This window comes from Cavia porcellus, unplaced genomic scaffold, assembly GCF_034190915.1.
Source record: "Cavia porcellus strain 051 isolate PalLab524CR breed Dunkin Hartley unplaced genomic scaffold, mCavPor4.1 scaffold_26, whole genome shotgun sequence".
Classification (NCBI taxonomy): domain Eukaryota; kingdom Metazoa; phylum Chordata; class Mammalia; order Rodentia; family Caviidae; genus Cavia; species Cavia porcellus.
In genome coordinates, this window is record NW_026947509.1 from 33,690,090 (window position 1) to 33,708,431 (window position 18,342).

Here is an 18,342-nt window from a genome sequence, read left to right on the forward strand (position 1 = left end):
GTTTCATAACTACTTTTCTTTCCTTTTTTTTTTTTTTTTTTTTTTTTTTCTTTTTTTTTTTTTTTTGTCTTTTTCCTTTTTACCGGTACCAGGGATCAAACTCACAACTGCCTACTTTCAAGGCAGGCGCTTATGCCGCTGAGCTAAACCCCCAGCCCCCTTTGCTTTCCTAATAAGTTTCTAAAGCAGAGTTAGTTTTGTCAGCACAATGAATAGAAGAAAAAGGTCAAAGTAGAGGGTCTTGGAAAAGTGTGAATTAGGCTACACGGGGAAAGAAGTGAAATCAGAAAAGTGTTCAGAAATCTGAAATTTTGGTAGTATCAAAAAGGAGATGCAATAGGAATAAAACTGAAACACTAAAATAAAAATAGAAGTCAAGAAACCAGAAGCCTAAGAGAATTCAATGGGTCATCTATGTGGACTCTGGAGCCACCTCAGGATAAGGGCAGAGGTCAGCAGAGAAGACAATGAGTTAAAGGACAAGCCTCCAAGGTGTGTGTCTATTAATGAGTCAAGACAGCATAAACTTCAGAGGAAAAAGGTTTTGCACAGAGACAAAATGAACACACATAATCTATTCTCTAAACCAGGAAGTGAACCAGGTATGACACGGCACATCTGTAATTCTAGCACTCCGGAGGCTAAAGCATGGGGAAATTACTGTGAGTTCCAGACCAGCCTAGGCTACATAGTAAGACTATCTCAAAAATAAACAGACCAGAAAGTGTTTGAAAGGGTTAACAATAACCACACAAGGACAAGAGGAACAGATCAATCAGCCCAAGGGGTCCCCTAGGAAAGGAGGAGAACAGGTCTATGAATGGGAAAGGGTAAGATCCTGATTCTGCTCCCTCTCACACACACCACAATTTAGGCGAATATAACCTAAGAAGGCAAAAGTGAACGGAAGGGAAAATTACCAGGGTAGGAAGGCTTCCCTTACCTAAGGCAGCATGAAAACATCAACAGCTAACACAATGCACAAATTCAAAATAAAATCAGTACAAAAGTCTCAAAAAACGAATAAAACCAGGAAGGAGAGGTGGGGTCAAGAGAATAAGAAAGTTAGGATGGGACTGCAACAAAGGATGCAAAGTTTTGCTTCCATTTTCTCCTTCGTTGCTCATCATTTTTTCTCTTCCCTTCCTTGGGAATATAGCTCACTGCAGTACTGGATTCAATCAATACTAGAAAAAAGGGGGAAAAAAAGAGGTGAGAAAATATTTCCACATCATCTCTATGTTGGGGCATGTCCAATACTCAAAATTTCTTCTAATTAAATTCAAGTAATATATTCTTTACACAATTAGTACCGGGAAATAGGTCTTTAATAAACTGTACCTCCTACATACTTGAAATTAAGTAGAGAATCTGGCCCTTTTTCAACATTTTAAAAATGGGCTAAATTTAGCCCTCACTGTTATTTTATTTCTGATTATTCTAATTACTTTTATTTGTATATTTTTCGATAGTCTTCCTGGCTTCTTCATCTTTTAACTATTCAGCTCATATGTGGCAAACTCATCAATCACTTTGTGTATATGTGTGACAGAACACATTTTCAAAGGAGGGAAGAAAAAAGAATCAACCTGACTTGTATTGTGGGGCTTACAATAAAGACCACAGACTTGTCAACGCTTACCCCTCGTTCTTAAGTCTGTTGTGGGACAAAGCAAAGAAACCAATGACTTCCGGGCTCAGACAATCCCTATAACATGAAGCAAGCCTGGAATGGTGGTACACACATGTAATCTCAGCATTTAGGAGGATGCAGTAAGTTCAAGGCCAGTCTGGGCTACATGTGAGCTGAAGGCCAGCCAGAACTACATAGTGAGACTACTTCAAAAACCAAAGAAGAAAGCCTATAATGCTAAGTGCCATCTTGACAAATAGCCAGAAGCCAGAGATGAAGAATCACACTCACACAATGTTTGATAGTGCAGTTCTGAAAAGATTCCGTAAGAGTGAATCCCAGAAGGGTCCATGGCATATTAGCTACCACCATTACTTCAGTAACAAATCAAGGCATACACACTTTTGAAAAACTCTAAATCTTTCTTATAAAAACCATCTAACAATATGGCATGGTGGAGCATGTGGCTTTACATCTCAGTTGTTCTGCTGAAAAAAGTTTAAATTAGCCAGGAGTGGTGGTGCACAACTATAATCTCAGCATTCTGGAGAACTGCTGCAAACTCAAGACCAAGCTGAGCTACACAGTGAGCTCAAGGCCAGCCTGAAATACATAGCAACACCCTTCTCTAAAAAAATAAATAGTTAAATTACACCATAAATGATTTAACTAGAAAAGAATTACTCAGTTAAAAATATTTCAGTGGGCATGAAATGAAACTTTTAAATGCAAGTTTTCTGATAGCACAGACTAAATTCATTCCCTACTTACATTTTGCTACAAAAAACGTGTATCACCACCTTGATAACCTACCTGTCACCTTGATAATCTACAAATCTGTCAGCTCTTCAAGCCTGTACACAGGTGTGCATTCAAATGAAGCAAGGCTCAGTCACAAGGCTAGAAAAGATGCAAAATACATTCTTCTTCCAAAATCAGAAAAGTCAAATAAAATGATAAAAAAGAAAAGTCCAAATGTGAAGGGGAATCCCACATTGTTTATAATAGTGAAAAGTAAAAAGGGTAGAACTAGCCCAGGGTGGTGGTGCACACTTGTAACTGCCAGCACTCTGGAGCCTGAGGCAGGAGGATCACCACAAGTTCAAGAACATTTTGTGCTCCTGCCTCCCAATCCTGTGAACAACGGGCTGGTTCAGTGGACAGGCTGAGCTGATAGTAATTAAGGTACATGAAGCAACTAAATGCTTGTATTGTTTAATTTTGCAGGCCTGGAACCAGCCATCTGAGCATCTCTTGACAGGATGACAGTATGCAGGACAGCAAATATGGGATTTTCTTCTATTTTGTCTTTGAAATCCAACATTCTCACTGTTTTGCTTTGTTCTGATTGTTTTGCTTTATTCCATATTCTGTTTTGCTTGGTTTTATTCTGTTTTGGTTTTGGTTTGATTTTGCTATACCTGATGGAATGGACAAATATTGTGAAGATAAGGAGATATACCATGGTAGCTACTGTTGTTTTCCTAGTATCCTGCCTTATAGTTCTGTATCAATTTTGCTGCTTTGTTTCAATTGGCTTTGTTCTGTTTTGTTTTGTGGGATTTTACTATCCTTAAACTTAAAAAAAAAAAAAAATAGTTTGGGCTATTCACATGGTGAATTCAAAGCTAGCCTGAACTACATACCAAAGATCCTATACCAAAAAAAATTAAAAAGTAGAACATTCACTCAACAAAATGCAAGCACAGTAATGTTTGAACATCAGTGTAATTTTACACATCCGCAAAAAAGATAGAAACAAAAGATGAAAAAGTGTTAGTAATGACTTATGCTCTATTTCTATAACTTGCAACAATAAATTACATTAATCACCACAAAAAAAGGATATAGCTAGCCTGCATGAAATGAGTACTTCTCCAACATGAAAGTCACAGAAAGTGAAAATTCTTTTTGACATTCATTCACTTGGTTTAAAATGAATTTTAGCCAGATGTGATAATATGTGCATATAATCCTAGCACTCAGAAGGGTTAAAGCATGAGAATTATAATTCAAAGTCAGACTAAACTACACAATGAGTACAGAGCCTGTGATCCCAGCACTTGGGAGGCAGGAGGATCACCACAAGTTCAAGACCAGCCTGAGCTATACAGTGAGTTCAAGGCAAGTATGGACTACATAGTGAGACCCTGTCTTAAAAAAAAAAAAAGTACATAAATGACTTCGTATTTTAAAATATGAAAGAGGACATTGCTCTGAACTTTTAGAAAACTTTTTCCTTCATTTCATTGTATCTTACTATAAGTCAGCTAATAAACATGCAAACATTTTTGAGTAACTTTTAAAACATGATCTGTAGTTAGACACGATGGTGCGTGCTACAATCCCAGTACTCAGGAGGCTGATGCAAATAGGCTCCCAGTGAGTTCAAAGCCAGCTTGAGCTACATAGGAGACTCTGCCTCAGAGAAAACCGAAAAATAAAGTATCTGTAAAAACAATGATTTGTAACAAATGTTTCTGAAGCAAAATCAGGCTTATTCACTCAAGTACTAAAATTACTCACTTTATTACTAAATATTTAGCCTGAAAATATAACACAATTTCCTCCCCAAAAGTCAATGAAAGTTCAAGCGAATTACCTACATATACTAGACCCACACATTATAAATGAAGTTATTGTTCATGTACATTATCTTTTTTTTTTTTTGGTCTTTTTCCTTTTTATCAGTACGGGGGATCCAACTCACAACTCCCTGCTTGCAAGGCAGGCGCTTATGCCGCTGAGCTAAAATCCCCAGCCCCTCTTTTTAAAAACTATTGATGCTCTGCTCAATTTTCTCATTCCATAAGAAATTTAAATACCTAATTTGTACTGTTGTGATATACAGCACAAATTACAGCCCAGTACAATTCTGAATCATTACCTGTCCCATGAAACTAAAGTCAGCATTTCTTTTTTCTTTCTTTTTTTTTTTTTTTTTTTGTACCAGGGATCAAATTCACGGCCTCACACTTGCCAGGCAGGCGTTTATGCCACTGAGCTAAATCCCCAACCTGGTCAATTTTACTTCTAATAGCCCAAAACCAAGAACAATCCAAACACTCCTCTACAGATGAGTAAATAAATACTACTGTAACACACCTTGGAGCTATCTTTGGCATTAAAAGTCAAACTACTAACGCATGTGAACAACAAGATGAATCAGACATTGTACTAGGTAAAAGAAGCCAGATAAAGACATGTATTCCTTGGTTTTGAAGGGTGTTTCCTTTTTTTTTTTTTTTTTGGGGGGGGGGGGATTTGTTCCGGGCTTTAATAGTAACATTTGTATACATTTAATATCAAAACATCAGTGTAGACAGTAAAAGCACTTCAAGGGCTTACTAATAAAACATATAGTTTTGTACTTTAAAAAAATACATCCTCGGGGCTGGGGATTTAGCTCAGCGGCAAAAGCACCTGCCTTGCAAGTACATAGTCGTGAGTTCGATCCCTGGTACTGGAAAAAAAAAAATACACCCTACTTCCTGAATGATTCTATTTACTTGAAATTCTGGAAGAGATAATAATAATCTACAGTCACAGAAAATGGATCAGCAAGAAGGGTAATGATTTCAAAAAAGATGAAGTAAATTTTGGGGAAAAAGAAATGGTTATCTTGATTATGATGAAGGTCATCAAGATATACACTGAAAATGAAGAGTTTTAACTGTATGTAAATAAAACCCCCAAAAAAGTTATTTAAAAAAAATTAAACATACTAAAATTAAAATTGACTTTCCTCCTCAACTAAAAAAAAAACTTAAAACTCAGTTTCTCAAAAGGAGAGAGGCATAATTACTTTACGCAGGACAAACTTGACAAGGCACCAAGGCTAGCATCAAAGGTGATAGTCACATGGGCGTTAGGTGCTCTTAGTATGTGATGACACATTCTCTCCACTGTGATCTTGCCCTAAACCCCACACAGTAGTCTAATCATGGAGAAAACATTAGGAGAAACAGATACATTCTAGAAAATATTTGACTAGTACTACTTAAGCTTGCTAAGGTAATCAAGAAACAAAGAAGTCAGAAAAACTAATAGCCAAAGAAGCCTAAAGATGCCTGAGTAAATGAAAAATGGTATCTTAGACATGATTCTTAAACAGAAAAAGACACTAGGTAAAGCTAGAGAAATGTGAATGAATGATGGGCTGTAGAGTTTAGTAATAATGCATCGACAATACCGATTTACCACTGGACTTGGTGGCACACACCTGAATCTCAGCACTTAGGAGACTAAGGCAAGAGGACTGCCTTGAGTTTAAGGCCACCCTGGAATGCACAGAAGAGCCCGGCTCACAGGCAATAAAAACTTGATTTATTAACTCTAACAATATACAGCAGTAACCTCAATTACTGGGTTTTGTTTTGTTCTCTAAATATAGAATCTTACTATGTAACCCCAGCTGGTCTCAAATTTACCATCCTCCTGTATCAGGCTTCCCTATACTGAGATTAGAGACATGTACCACCATGCCTTGTTACGTAAGTTTTTTGGAGCTTGTTTGTCTTTTCTTTTTGGTAGTACTGCCCGGCCTATTTGTTTGTACGTAAAAAATATCTATAAAAGTCTTGCAAACAGAAAACCCAATGACATGCCTGTTCAAATCATTTTTGTTTAGGGTTTTTTTTTTTTTTTTGCCTATTCAAATCTTATAAACATGAAATTTTACAAACTTTACCTATTTCAGTTGAGTGTGATAGCATAGGCCTGTAATTCCAGCACTCTAACAGGCTGAGGCAGGAGAATCAAAAGTTTGAGCCCAGCCTGGGCAATTCAGCCACTTAGCTAGACCATGTCTTAAAATAAAAAATGAAACAGGGATTGGGGTATGGTTCAGTGCAAAGGCCAAAGTCCAAACTCAGTACTCAAAAACCAAAAAAATTAACAATTTACATAGTAATAAGTCATAAAAGATCATTCACTGACAGTCTACTTACTGTATTCCAGGTACTGTATTACTTTGGGCATTCTGGATTTCTAATTTCTACAATCATGTGGTAAACTTTGCAGGTAAGTAAGCCCTCGAGAAACTAACCTGTCTAAAGTTATGTAAGTGACAGAAAATTAAACCCATCTCTCTGCTCAGAAACCCACAAACTTTTCACTACATACTTGCATTGATGCAGTACTCAGCAGCAGCTGATTTCCTTCCTTGTCGTTTCCTTTCAAATTTTAAAGGAATTCATTTTGTAGAAACTTTTTTTCTTTTTCCCAATCTTCCACTGTTTCACTGCACCCTAACTCCCACTCCTTTGCATTACTCAGACAATGCACAAAACACTCTTACAGAAATGTATGCTATTCTACTATTAGAAACTTCACAACTACAGCATAAGCAGCATAAAACTCTAAAGAGGGCCAAGGATATAGCTCAGCAGCACAAGCGCATGCCTGGCAAGCTAAGATCCTGGGTTCAATTCCAGATTTGGAGGGGAAAAAATGGTCTACAGAGTGTCAGATTCTAGAATACAAGGCTCTTTGATGCCCTGGTTTCCCATAATGACTTCGCATCTAGTTACACACAAAGTACACATGGGTAGTACTGTGACAGTTCCCAGAACTAACCACGACAGCCTTTGGACAAGGGCACTGAAGTCTACACATGATTCACCAATTACAAAGTACCAACACAGTGCTTCCATCAATTCTTTGTCAGTCTCTACAACCAAAGGACCAGTACTAAAAGGACTAAAACTCCTAAGATTTCCTCCAGGATAACCTGAACAAAATAAACTGTCTCCAAAGAACATACTGGCAATGAAAGACCACTTGAAAAAGGAAAAAAAAGGTATTACTATCATTTTTCTGCATTGCTTTATTTTTTTCCCCATTGCTTTGTTTGCTTGTTTGTTTTTGGGGGGGACGGTTTTGGTAACAGGGATCAAACTCACAATCCCATGCTTGCCAGGCAGGTGCTGTGCCATTGAGCTGTATCCCTGGACCACCTTATTGCTTCTGAACAGTATATAAGCTCTCTTTTTTCCCCCACTTTTGGTTAAAGGATAATAAAATAAGCAAAAGTAAACTATCGGGCTGGGGATTTAGCTCAGCGGCATAAGCATCTGCCTTGAAAGCAGGCGGTCGTGAGTTCGATCCCCGGTACCGATAAAAAGAAAAAAGACAAAAAAAAAAAAAAGTAAACTATCCTACAAAAAATTACAATGCCACAAATATTACTGTCATGTCCCATGGTAACCTCACCACAAGGCAATATTTGCAGGGAAGAATTCCCAGAGGCTATGCAACTTTTATACAGGTTATATGGAAATCATTTTAAACCTCACAAATCTCTAAATATGTCTTACTTTATATTTCCAAAATAAAAAAATTATGTACAATGTGGGTAGAGGGTCTTTCCTACCTTAAAAAATAAAATCAAAAAAATCCTTCGCTACAACAAAGTATTGTAGGAAATCACATCTGCAGCCTGTCATTAGATGTAACATCATTCTATATATTTACTAGCAATTCCCAAACAAGACTTCAAAATGGTCCACTAAAATAGCTAAGGGCACAGCATGATGGCACATGCCGTAATTCCAGTATTTGGGAAGCTGAGGCAGAAGGATCATTGAGTTTGGGCCAGCCTGGACTATAACGTGAGTTCAAGGCCAGCCTGACCACCACAGCAAAATCCTGCCTCAAAAAGACTAAAAAAACACTTGCCGGGCATGGCAGTACACTGCCTATGACTCCAGCACTGTAATCTCAGCACTTCCAGAGGCTGAGGCAAGCGGACTGCCATAAACTCAAGGCTAGTCTGTACTCCACAGCAAGATCCTACTCCAAAACAAAAGAATGAAACAAAACAAAACTGAACTGGAAAAATTCCAAACACAGTAAGATCAACTGGGCCTCATTCACGTACACAAAAAAAGTATGTATGTTAATTAACTCTTTAGGACACAAAAATTACAACTACAGCACTATTTGCAGGATTTTTTTCTAAAATGCTAGAAAAGGAAAATACCTAGAAGCCTCTATGAGAGTCTGCCTAGAATTGCCACTACCTTTCAGCTCACTATGCTTACATTTCTAGACTGAGACCCTACACCAAAACAAACTGCACCAACAATGGAAAATTGAACCAAGCAAAATCATTTGAACTTTCCTTCCCAGAAAAGTGAAATTCGGACACTGAGCTAGTAGCCAGTTGGCTAGTAGCAGTAGAGCTCAACTTCACATTTCCAAGAATGGAGTCATTTTTTCCTTATTTTTAAGTATAAAAGGCCAGACTGAAGAAAGGTAACTAAGGCAAGACAAAACCTTGCAGAGGTTACTTATGAAAAAACTGGAAGCAAAGTGCCACCTAGACTGCTAGTTCCCGAAGGCTTACCAATTTCTTGTTCTTGGCAAGCGCCTGTGAGTTCTTTTATAATACCTTGAGCTCCCAGCACACCTGACCCAAAAGCATTGCTCAAGGCACCAAGGAAGAATTTTCTACTCACTATCCATAACTGCAGGAGAAATACTAGGACAAAAAATAACTAAAACCAAAAATCACTTTAGGGGCTGGGAATATAATCCAATGAGGTAGCACTTGCTTAGCATGTACAAGGCCCTGGGTTCCATCCCCAGTCTTACTAAAAAAAAAAAAAAAAACGTACAAATCACCTATTTGCGTAACACCTCAGTTTGGGGTTTCCTTTCCAACTTACCTGTTCAAAAGTTCTGCTGGTTCACAGGAAGAGGTTGGAGCAGAATCTGTCTGGGTCCTTTAACACTGTAAATGATAAAAAATATTAATGTGAATCACCCAGCAACCTCTTTAAAACTTTTTAAAACAATTTTTCATCAGGAATATATTTTACAAGAAATGGTTTTCAAACCTAGTTAAAATACTAGATTGCCTCCTATGTGCTCCTTTGTGGGGGGTTTTGACAGTTTTAAATTTTAGGGTCTTCAGAGACATACATCCCAGTCCTACTTTTAATTTTGAGACTGTTTCTTGATAAATTGCTAAACTGCCCAGGCCTGACTGTCAAATATCAATTCTTCCACCTTAGCCTTCCAGAATGCAGAGACTGAAGGTATGCCACCCTGGCTGGATGGTAAGTTCATGAACTAGATTCCCACATATTAGAGGATCACGGTAGCACTACAGTGCGACTAAAATATATACTTTTTAAACAAAAGTCTTAAATGATTCTCACAAGGTTTCTGGGCAATAAGAGTCTTCACTCAAAATCACATTATAGCTAGGTGTGGTGACATATGCCTTGTGATCCCTGCACTTCAGAGGTTGAAACAGGAGGATTACCATTAAGTCTGAGGCCAGCCCAGACTACTGCGAAATGGTGTCTCAAAAAAAAAAAAAACAAAAAACACAGTACAGGTGGGCAAGGTGGCACACAGCTGTAATCTTAGTTACTCTGGAGGATGAGACAAGACTACAAGCAAGGCCAGCTTTGGCAATTCAGCAAGGCTTTGTCTCAAACATTAAAAAGGACTGAGATGTAGTTCAAAGGCAGGGTGCTTGCCTAGCATGTCCAAGGCCCCGACTTCAATCCAGAACGCTGGAGTGAAAAAAAAAAAGTGTTTTGGTATTATCTCTTAAAGACATTCTTTGGCAAAAAAAAAAAAAAAAAAAGTTGAGGATTTAGCTCAATGGCCTAAGTGCCTGCCTGGGAAGTGCAACATCATCCAGTATCAAAAAAAGATATTCTTTGGTATCTAATAGAAAAGGACAGTGCTATCACAGCAATATGCATTCTATACAAATAATCACTAAACTCCTCAAAATCTGACACTGCCAAAATGTCTAAGGATCAAAGCTCTGGGTGTGCTTTCAGTTACAAAATAATCACAGAACCTTAAAGTCACACGATGTTGATTTTCAAGCGACAAGGAATGAACTGAACTACTACTACATCGACTAGTTTGTTAGCTAAAATCAAATGACACTTTAAATGTTACTGAAAAAAGTAATCAAAAATTAAAGTTGACTATACCATTAACAGCAAGAAATTAACTTAGGGGAAGCACTTCCACTTATTTTGGGAAAAAAAAAACATCATGTTGCCAGGCATGGTATGCATGCCTGTAATCCCAGCATTTAAAATGTAGTAGGAGGATCATCAAATTCAAGGCCAGACTGGGCTGCATTAGCAAATCTGACAAGATTGTCTCAAAAACAAAAACAAAAAGGAAAAGGAAAAGAAGCGGCTATGTTATGATGCCCAAAAATTCATCAACTATAGCTCTTGCACTCTACTTTTTTAAAACACAAAAAGAAAAATGAGAGTGAGCTAAATCATAAGACAAACTTTATGGAGCTAACTAAAGACAACAAATTTCAGGGTACCTCTCACTATAATTATGATTAAGTTCAAGCTAAAGAAGCCCAATAATTGACCAAAAAAACCCCAGAAAATTGTGTGCCTTGACAGTAGGGAAATATACAACCCTTTGAAAATATTTTCATAGGGGCTGAGGATTTAGCTCAGCGGCATAAGTGCCTGCCTTGCAGGCAGGCAGTCGTGAATTCGATCCCTGGTACCGATAAAAAAAAAAAAAAAAAAAAAAAAGACAAAAAAAAAAATAAATAAAATAAAATAAAATGAAAATATTTTCATCTAATTAAAGTCAAGCTGGTTGGTGTAGCACACACCAATCATCCCAGCAATATGGGAGACAGAAGCAGGAACAGTGATGGTGAACCTTTAAGAGATTTCAATAATACACACAACTTGCTGCCATAGGTTCACCACCACTGAACAGGAGAATGACAAGTTCAGGTCCACCCTAGGCAACTTAGTGATTCAGTGAGATACTATGAGTCAATCGATCTATCAATGGGCTGGGGATGTAGCTCAGTATGAAGGTCCTAGTTCAATTCCCAGATGGGAAAAAGTAGTAGTAGTTTGGTCACTTAAAGAAACATTGTTTTTCAAATCTCTCCCCTTCTCTCCCAACATCAAAGTTATATGGGCAATTAATTCAACAACAATATGGTTGCATTCCTACAACTTGTTTCTTATTGGTTCCGTCTCCAGTACCACAGATCAGAATAAGGTAAGCTTAATCATGAAATTAAATTTTCCTTATATTTTTAAAAAGATATAATTCCTCAAGGTATTAAAAAATGAATGGAATCCTTTGGTCTTTATTACTATAAAATACTAGTGAAGATGGGGGGTGCTCCTCAAACTTTTACAACACTGATCAATGAATATTAAAGGCTATTCAAACTATTGAAGGAAAACAGACATTTAACTTGCCTCTAAAATACCTGGATTAACACCAACATAGGATGTAGATTCAACCTAATGAGACTGGTCCCACTATAGAACAAAAAAGAAAGTACGGAAAGTTTAATCAGCAGGGACTAACAGAGAACTACAAATAAAGTCAGCTTTTAAAAATGGCACAAATCAAAGATTGTTTGGAAGTTCAGAGAACAGTAGTCATCTTTTCACCCAAAAACATCTTCCTCGTAATCAGAATCAGTAGTATCACCTTCTAGTACAAAAGTCAGTGAAAAAGAACAAGACACATGAAGTATTCAAATACCATCATGAGAATAAACTATGATGTAAAAATTATAATTTAGAAAAGTTGTTTCAAAAATTCAACAAAGGAACAAGAGATGAAATTCAATTAATTAAAACACTATCTTATCACTACATCACCTTTCACCCAAGCAGCCTCACTTACACTCGGACCTTGTTATTCCTATGCATGCATGGTTTTGACAACCACAAATCATTTTTCATACAGACAATTCATCAGCAAAAACACTTCAAAAATATTCTTGAGGTGAACAGATACATTTATGAAAGGTCAGTTTAATAATATGGATATTAGCCAGGTACAGTGGTACACTCCTGAAATCCCAGCACTTGGAAGGCTGAGTCAGAAGGACTACCATGAGTTCAAAGCCAGCCTGTACAACATAGTAAGAGCTTGTCTTAAAAAACAAACCAGGAAACACACACACAAGAATATGGATACAAAATGGCTCAGTAGCACTGGCTTATACTCCCAATACTCTAGGAGGCCAAAACAGGAGGATGATCACAAATTGGAGCCCAGTTTAGCAAAATGGAAAAAAAAAAAAAAAAAAAAAAAAGGTGAGAGAGACTGGGGATGTAGCTCAGTGTACAGGTCCCAGGTTCAATCCCTAGGACCACAAAATAATGAAAAAAAGATGAAATAAACTAGAAAGAAATTTCTTAGAACACTTTTTCCATGGTCTATTAAATATCAAATTAACTCGAAAACTAATGTGAGAAGTGGAGGAATTAAAAGTCGGCAGACTGCCTTGCAAGCGCAGTCGTGAATTCAATCCGCAAAACCAAAAAAAAAAAAAAAAAAAAAAAAAAAAAACGGCAGAAAAAGCTCTACACATGTACAATGTTATAAATGATAAACACAAATAGAAGTTCCTCTGAGGTATATAAAACTAAGCTGGACAATACAAAATTTAAAGAAATTCTTAGCCAGGTGTGGTGGCACAACCTGTAATCCCAGCACTCCAGAGGTTGAGGTAGTAGGATCACCTGGAATTTAGAGTTAGGTTAGTCTGGGCTGGTTTCAAAAAAAAAAATTAATTACTAATCAGTTAAAGAAACAGCCTGAGTTAATGCACTGATTCCATGTACAATCCTTTTCATTCATTTTCCTGTATCTTCGAATTATTTTAAAATTTCCAAAGATCCCTTTCTGAGCCATTCCTTTTTGAAAAATACTTACAGGCAGTCTAGTATCAATCTTTTTGTTTTTGCTTTTTCACTATGCAATTTAGACTAACCCTGAACTTGCTATGTAGCCTAAGCTGCCCTCAAACTCACATCATTTCTCCCGCCTCAGCCTCTTGAGTGCTAGGACTACAGGCATGTATTGCCATGCCTGGTCAATCTTAAAAACATTTTTTGAGAAAAACAATTCATTACAACATTCTGAACATGTAATAAACACCTTGAATTTTTCCAAATGGGGTAAGGGATACTGACCCAAATCTCCAAAATCTGACTTTCTTTCCTGAGACTCATAAATGAGAAGGGAAAAGATTCCAGGATAGTGAATAATCCAGCTAAGCTTCACACCAGAGGCTGATACCCTACCCCCTAGCTTTCTCACTCCTGTCTCTACCTAGGCTAGCCACAGTGCTTTTCTTAAGACAACTGTTCATGGCTCCCATTTCCATTTTGTTTTCATTTTTGTTACTGTTTGTGTAGTCCTAGGATTGGACCCAGGGCCTTATGCACACCAGCGAAGTGTTCTGCACTGAACTACAACCTCTTGAAAGACTGTCTTGCCACAGATGCCCTTGAACCTGTCATCCTCCTGCCTCAGCCTTCAGAACAGGTCCAAGTACCTGGGATTACAGGCATATTACACCATGTCTGGTGACACCTCAGCTTAACCTCAAGATCTTTGCCTTGGACCACTCTTCTAACTGCCAGGTCTTTCCTCAAACATCAACATAAAGCTTTTTTGGAGGACTCAAAGTTAAACCGCCAACTGTTTACTGTCTTCTATTTCCATTTCATGTTTCCCATGTCAGTTACTACTTTACAGATGGTCTCTGACTTGGAATGGTTCAACTTGGGATTTTATTACTACAGTGCAAAAAACAATACATGTTCTGCACTATCAATATGTAGTACTCTTAGCAATGCTACAACAACTCTCAGTCACACCACTATGAGTGAGAAACCAAGATGCTACTGTGGACTGCACTGCTAAGTTGTAATGTGCTGCAGGTGAGGCGTATTAAAATCATTTTTCAGCTTACAGTAGGTTTACGGAGATGTCGCTCCACCATTAAGTTGAGGAACATCTGTATATTTTACCTAAGTATTTATGTCTACAAACCAGCTTGAGAGGAAAATTATCTGCTCTTTTCCCAGCACTCAACAATGTAATAACTACTCAAAATGTGTCCAATAAATGAATGAAGGAATACACAATTCCTCCTGTCTACTGACTCTACAGAGTATCAAAAGAGTGTGAAAGTCCTTTCCTTTCTAGTGGATCAGTACCCTCACCAGTGTATTCCTATGATAAATCTCCAACTATCATGTGAAATATTTCCAGATTCATGCACCTTTTATATTTTTTTCCTAAAGTCCTCTCGAGGTCAAAATTTGATACAATATATATGTACATGTTCCAGTTTAAAAAATCCAAAAGCTGCTGCACTAACTAGTAAAACACATGAAAACATCAAGGAAGGAGAGAGAAAATCTTCATATTCTAACCAAAATGAACAAATTCTAAGGCCAGAGCTGCAAATACTAGGAAAGTGAAAGTTAATGTACAGAAAGAATGGCAAAAGTTTTGTTTCTATAGGAAGTCATTAGATTTTGAAAAGGAAATCCTACATAAGAAAAAAATGTATCTGCCTTGAATACAACACTAGGAACCAAAAGTACCTATACAAGGTATTACAGCACCAGCTAGACACTGCAGTTCAGGGGTTCTAGTCCCTTGCTTTCTTTAGAGTTACACTGGAATACTTACCTTTCTTACAGAGAGATTAGATGTGTTTAAGTGCTTTGACTTTCGGGAAAATTGGGGGTGGGGAGGTAGGAGGGGGATTAGTGGATAAAGGCGAAGCCACCTTATTGCTTCCCAAACTCGGTCATACAACATTCTTCTTTCATCCCTTCCAGATCTGATCGCTTGATTTATATTTTGGTCACAATACTGAGTGCTTAGTGGGGAACTGCTTACACTGAAGACTATTACCCAGCCTGGTGTGTACGTCCCCGTCCCCAAATCCGCCACGGTCTCCACTTGCCCAGCCTCAGTCGGCCCCAGGCTCCGATCATGGCTCCACCTGGCCTCAGGCCTGGGCCGGACCCCGTCTTCTAGCCCTGAACGCAGCCTCCCCCATCCGGATGCTCCGGGGGAAGGCAGGGCGCACCTTTCCTAGGCAGGTGTGGGAAGGGGGCCGACGGGAGCAGCTGTCGGGGCGCAGCAGCTGTTCCCGGCCACCCCGAGGCCGGGCGGGCGGCGGGCCCGGAGCGGAAGGCGAGCCCTCGGCCTGACACCGCGCGCCCCACCGCCCTCCTCCCTTCTGCGGCTCCCTCGGCGCCTCACGGGCCCCGACGGAGAGGGCTCCCGGCAGCAAAAACGCGCCCGGCAAGAGGCTCGCTCCGGCCCGCACCTGACCTGTCGGTCGCCTGACGCCCCCCAGCCGGCCGCGGCCGCTGCCAGGGCGGCCTGTCGGAACCCATGCGGCCGGGCTGGGTCAGGACGTAGCGGGGGGACGCGAGCGCAGGTGGAAGGCCCCGGCCGCCTGGGGTGCAGGGGCAGGGCCGGGACTCGGAGTGGACTCGGGCAGAGGAGCGAGACGGAGTCGCTGGTTACCTGCGGTCCGGGACAGAGAGTCTCTCAAAACCCAAGTCAGTCCTCAGCCTCAACAACACAAGATGGCCGACACGTCGCCACGCACGTCACGTGACAGCGCGCTCCGCCACGCCCCGGACACGCCCACGCCACGCCTCGCTCTCTCCCCTCCTCCAGCTCCCACGACATCTTTCCTTTCCGCTGCCTCCCCGCCCCGCTACAAGGACACGCCCCTGTCCAGAGACCCGGATAGAAGCCTGGGAGGGGGCGGGGTAGCGCAGCGCGCAGGCGCTCAATTTGCCCTTGGCTAGGGTTGGTGTCCAGGTTTGGGTCCGGCCGGGGACCCTGTGACACCTTGTCCGTCGCACCCAATCCACGACCGCTTTGCAATTCAAAAATCTCCAAGACATTTAAGAGCTGATAGTTCAGGCGAGGGCATTTCTGTAGCTTTTCAACCAAACTTTTGACAGTTTGTCACCATAAAACTAATGGGAAACTACAAAAGCTGAAATTCCAAGTAGTTTCCCATCTGGTACAACAGGACTAAATTCGGAGCATTAAAATGTGACAGCCGGGAGGACTTAATAGCTTCGATCCCTGTACTGCATCTGGGTCTACAACCCTTTACTTAACGTGCTCCTGTTTTAGTGCTGCCAGAGAACTACAGGACATCCAGCAGTGTTTGGGCCCTACTTGCCCTGGGAAATTGTTTTCTGTAAGTCAGATTTAACGTGGTGTCTAGTCTTTTTATCAGCTAACTGATAACTCTAACCCTTGGTTCTCTCATTCTTTCCTGCCCATCAATGGCTCTTTCTACAGGATCCTCCCTATCAACTTTTAAAAAAAAAAAATATATCAAAAACTCCACTTCCCTCTCTGCCTTTCTGTGGCTTTTGTTGTTGTTTTGTTTTATGTTTTGTTTTGTTTTTGATGGGCTCTCTAGGCAGTTAAGGCTGGTCTTAAATTCACAGCAATTCTCCTGCCTCAGCCTTCCAACTGCAGGAATTACAGACGTGCACCATCAGTTCAAGCTTTTCTGTTCTCTTCCAAAGCCAGACCTCACAGAGTTGTTTACATGGGCTTTCTCGATCTGCATGCACTCAGAACCACTCTGACATGCTTCTGTCCTTACCTGTCTTCCTGTAGCTTGTCCTAAGGGTGCTGCAGCCTACGGATTGCTAGAACTAGAGATTTCCAGTCCACATCTTGCTCTAGCGTTTCCATCTTCAACACGATCCCCCTTGTCCTGCTTTCTGAAAAACTTTGCTCCCTTGACCTCCATATCCTTCTTGCACAAAGGGACCCAGGAGAATCAGCATTACCTGCGAACTCAGTAGAGCTTCTCAGCCAGGCCCTTCACAACCCTATTCTGCCAAACTACCCTAGTCGTCCATGGGGGGGGGGGGGCTCTTGTTCTTCCCCCTTGATCAGGGGCTCCAAACGCCACCCTTTTCACCTTTGCACTTGGTCCCTCTTCCTATGCTGCCATTCCAAGCATTTCTCCCTCCTCTCCACAGTCTCCAAAGCTCCTCTTCGTTTTAAAAGCCTAAACCGAATGTTACAGCCTACCCGATGGGTTTCTTTAATCCTCCCATAAGACCAAAGTTAATCCCTTACCCTGTAATTTCTAAGGAAAAAGAATACTTGTTGTGTGCCAACCACCCATTAAGTGCTCTTGCTATCTCTCTTGTAATCCATGAGAGTCTAGGAAGCCCCGGGGCTCACCTTCTCCAAATCTTAGCCAGGACCTCCAAGCCAGGCTGGCAGATTCCAGAGCCTGTTTCCCTACCCAGCCAGCCATGACACCTTGCTAATATGGTGACACCTGGACAGTGTCTGTGTTGACTGTTGTTTTGTTTTTGTTTGTTTTGTCTTTTTGAGACAGGGCTCACTATACAGTTCAAACTGGTTTTGGGCTCACTCTGTAGCCCAGACTGGTCTTGAACTCACAAGTATCCTCCTGCCTCAGCTTCCCAACTGCTAGGATTACAGGTGTGCACCACCACGCCCAGCTCCTGTGTTTACTGTTTAATGAAGGCATGATTTACACAGAGTAATCAGCCTTTTTAGTATTTTGTTCTGCAACTTTTGACAAATGTCTACAGGCAACTGTCACCAAAATCAAGGAAACAGATCACCCACAGCTGTTCCCCAATGACCCTTAGAAGACAGCCATAAACTGGGCAGGCTAACCTTGGACTCCTGGTGATCCTCCTGCCTCAGCCTCCCAAATGCTGGGATTATAGGAGTGCACCGCCATGCCTGGCAAATCCCATGCATTTAACTGTCGTACACACCATATCATGCACCTAAAGCTGCTGACACTGTACTGACACAATTCAAATGCTCAACAAATACCTACAGAGTTCAGATAAATCCTCAAGGGTGTTTCATTTTTT

At 40.2% G+C, this 18,342-nt stretch overlaps 1 protein-coding gene across 5 annotated transcripts in view; it reads right to left on the reverse strand.

Moving 5' to 3' along the window:
- Gigyf2 (GRB10 interacting GYF protein 2) overlaps positions 1 to 16,123 on the reverse strand; it is a 128,714-nt gene extending 112,591 nt beyond the window's left edge. For 3 of the 5 annotated variants that reach the window (XM_063237101.1, XM_063237100.1, XM_063237098.1), the window contains exons 1-3: positions 15,965 to 16,116; positions 11,866 to 11,928; positions 9,304 to 9,368 (exon numbers count right to left, since the gene is read on the reverse strand). The gene's annotated coding sequence lies outside the window, so the exon portion shown is untranslated. Of the gene's footprint in view, positions 1 to 9,303; positions 9,369 to 11,865; positions 11,929 to 15,964 lie in introns of all 5 variants that reach the window. The other 2 variants (XM_013157488.3, XM_013157487.3) reach the window with 2 other exon arrangements.
- Positions 16,124 to 18,342: the final 2,219 nt, after the last annotated feature.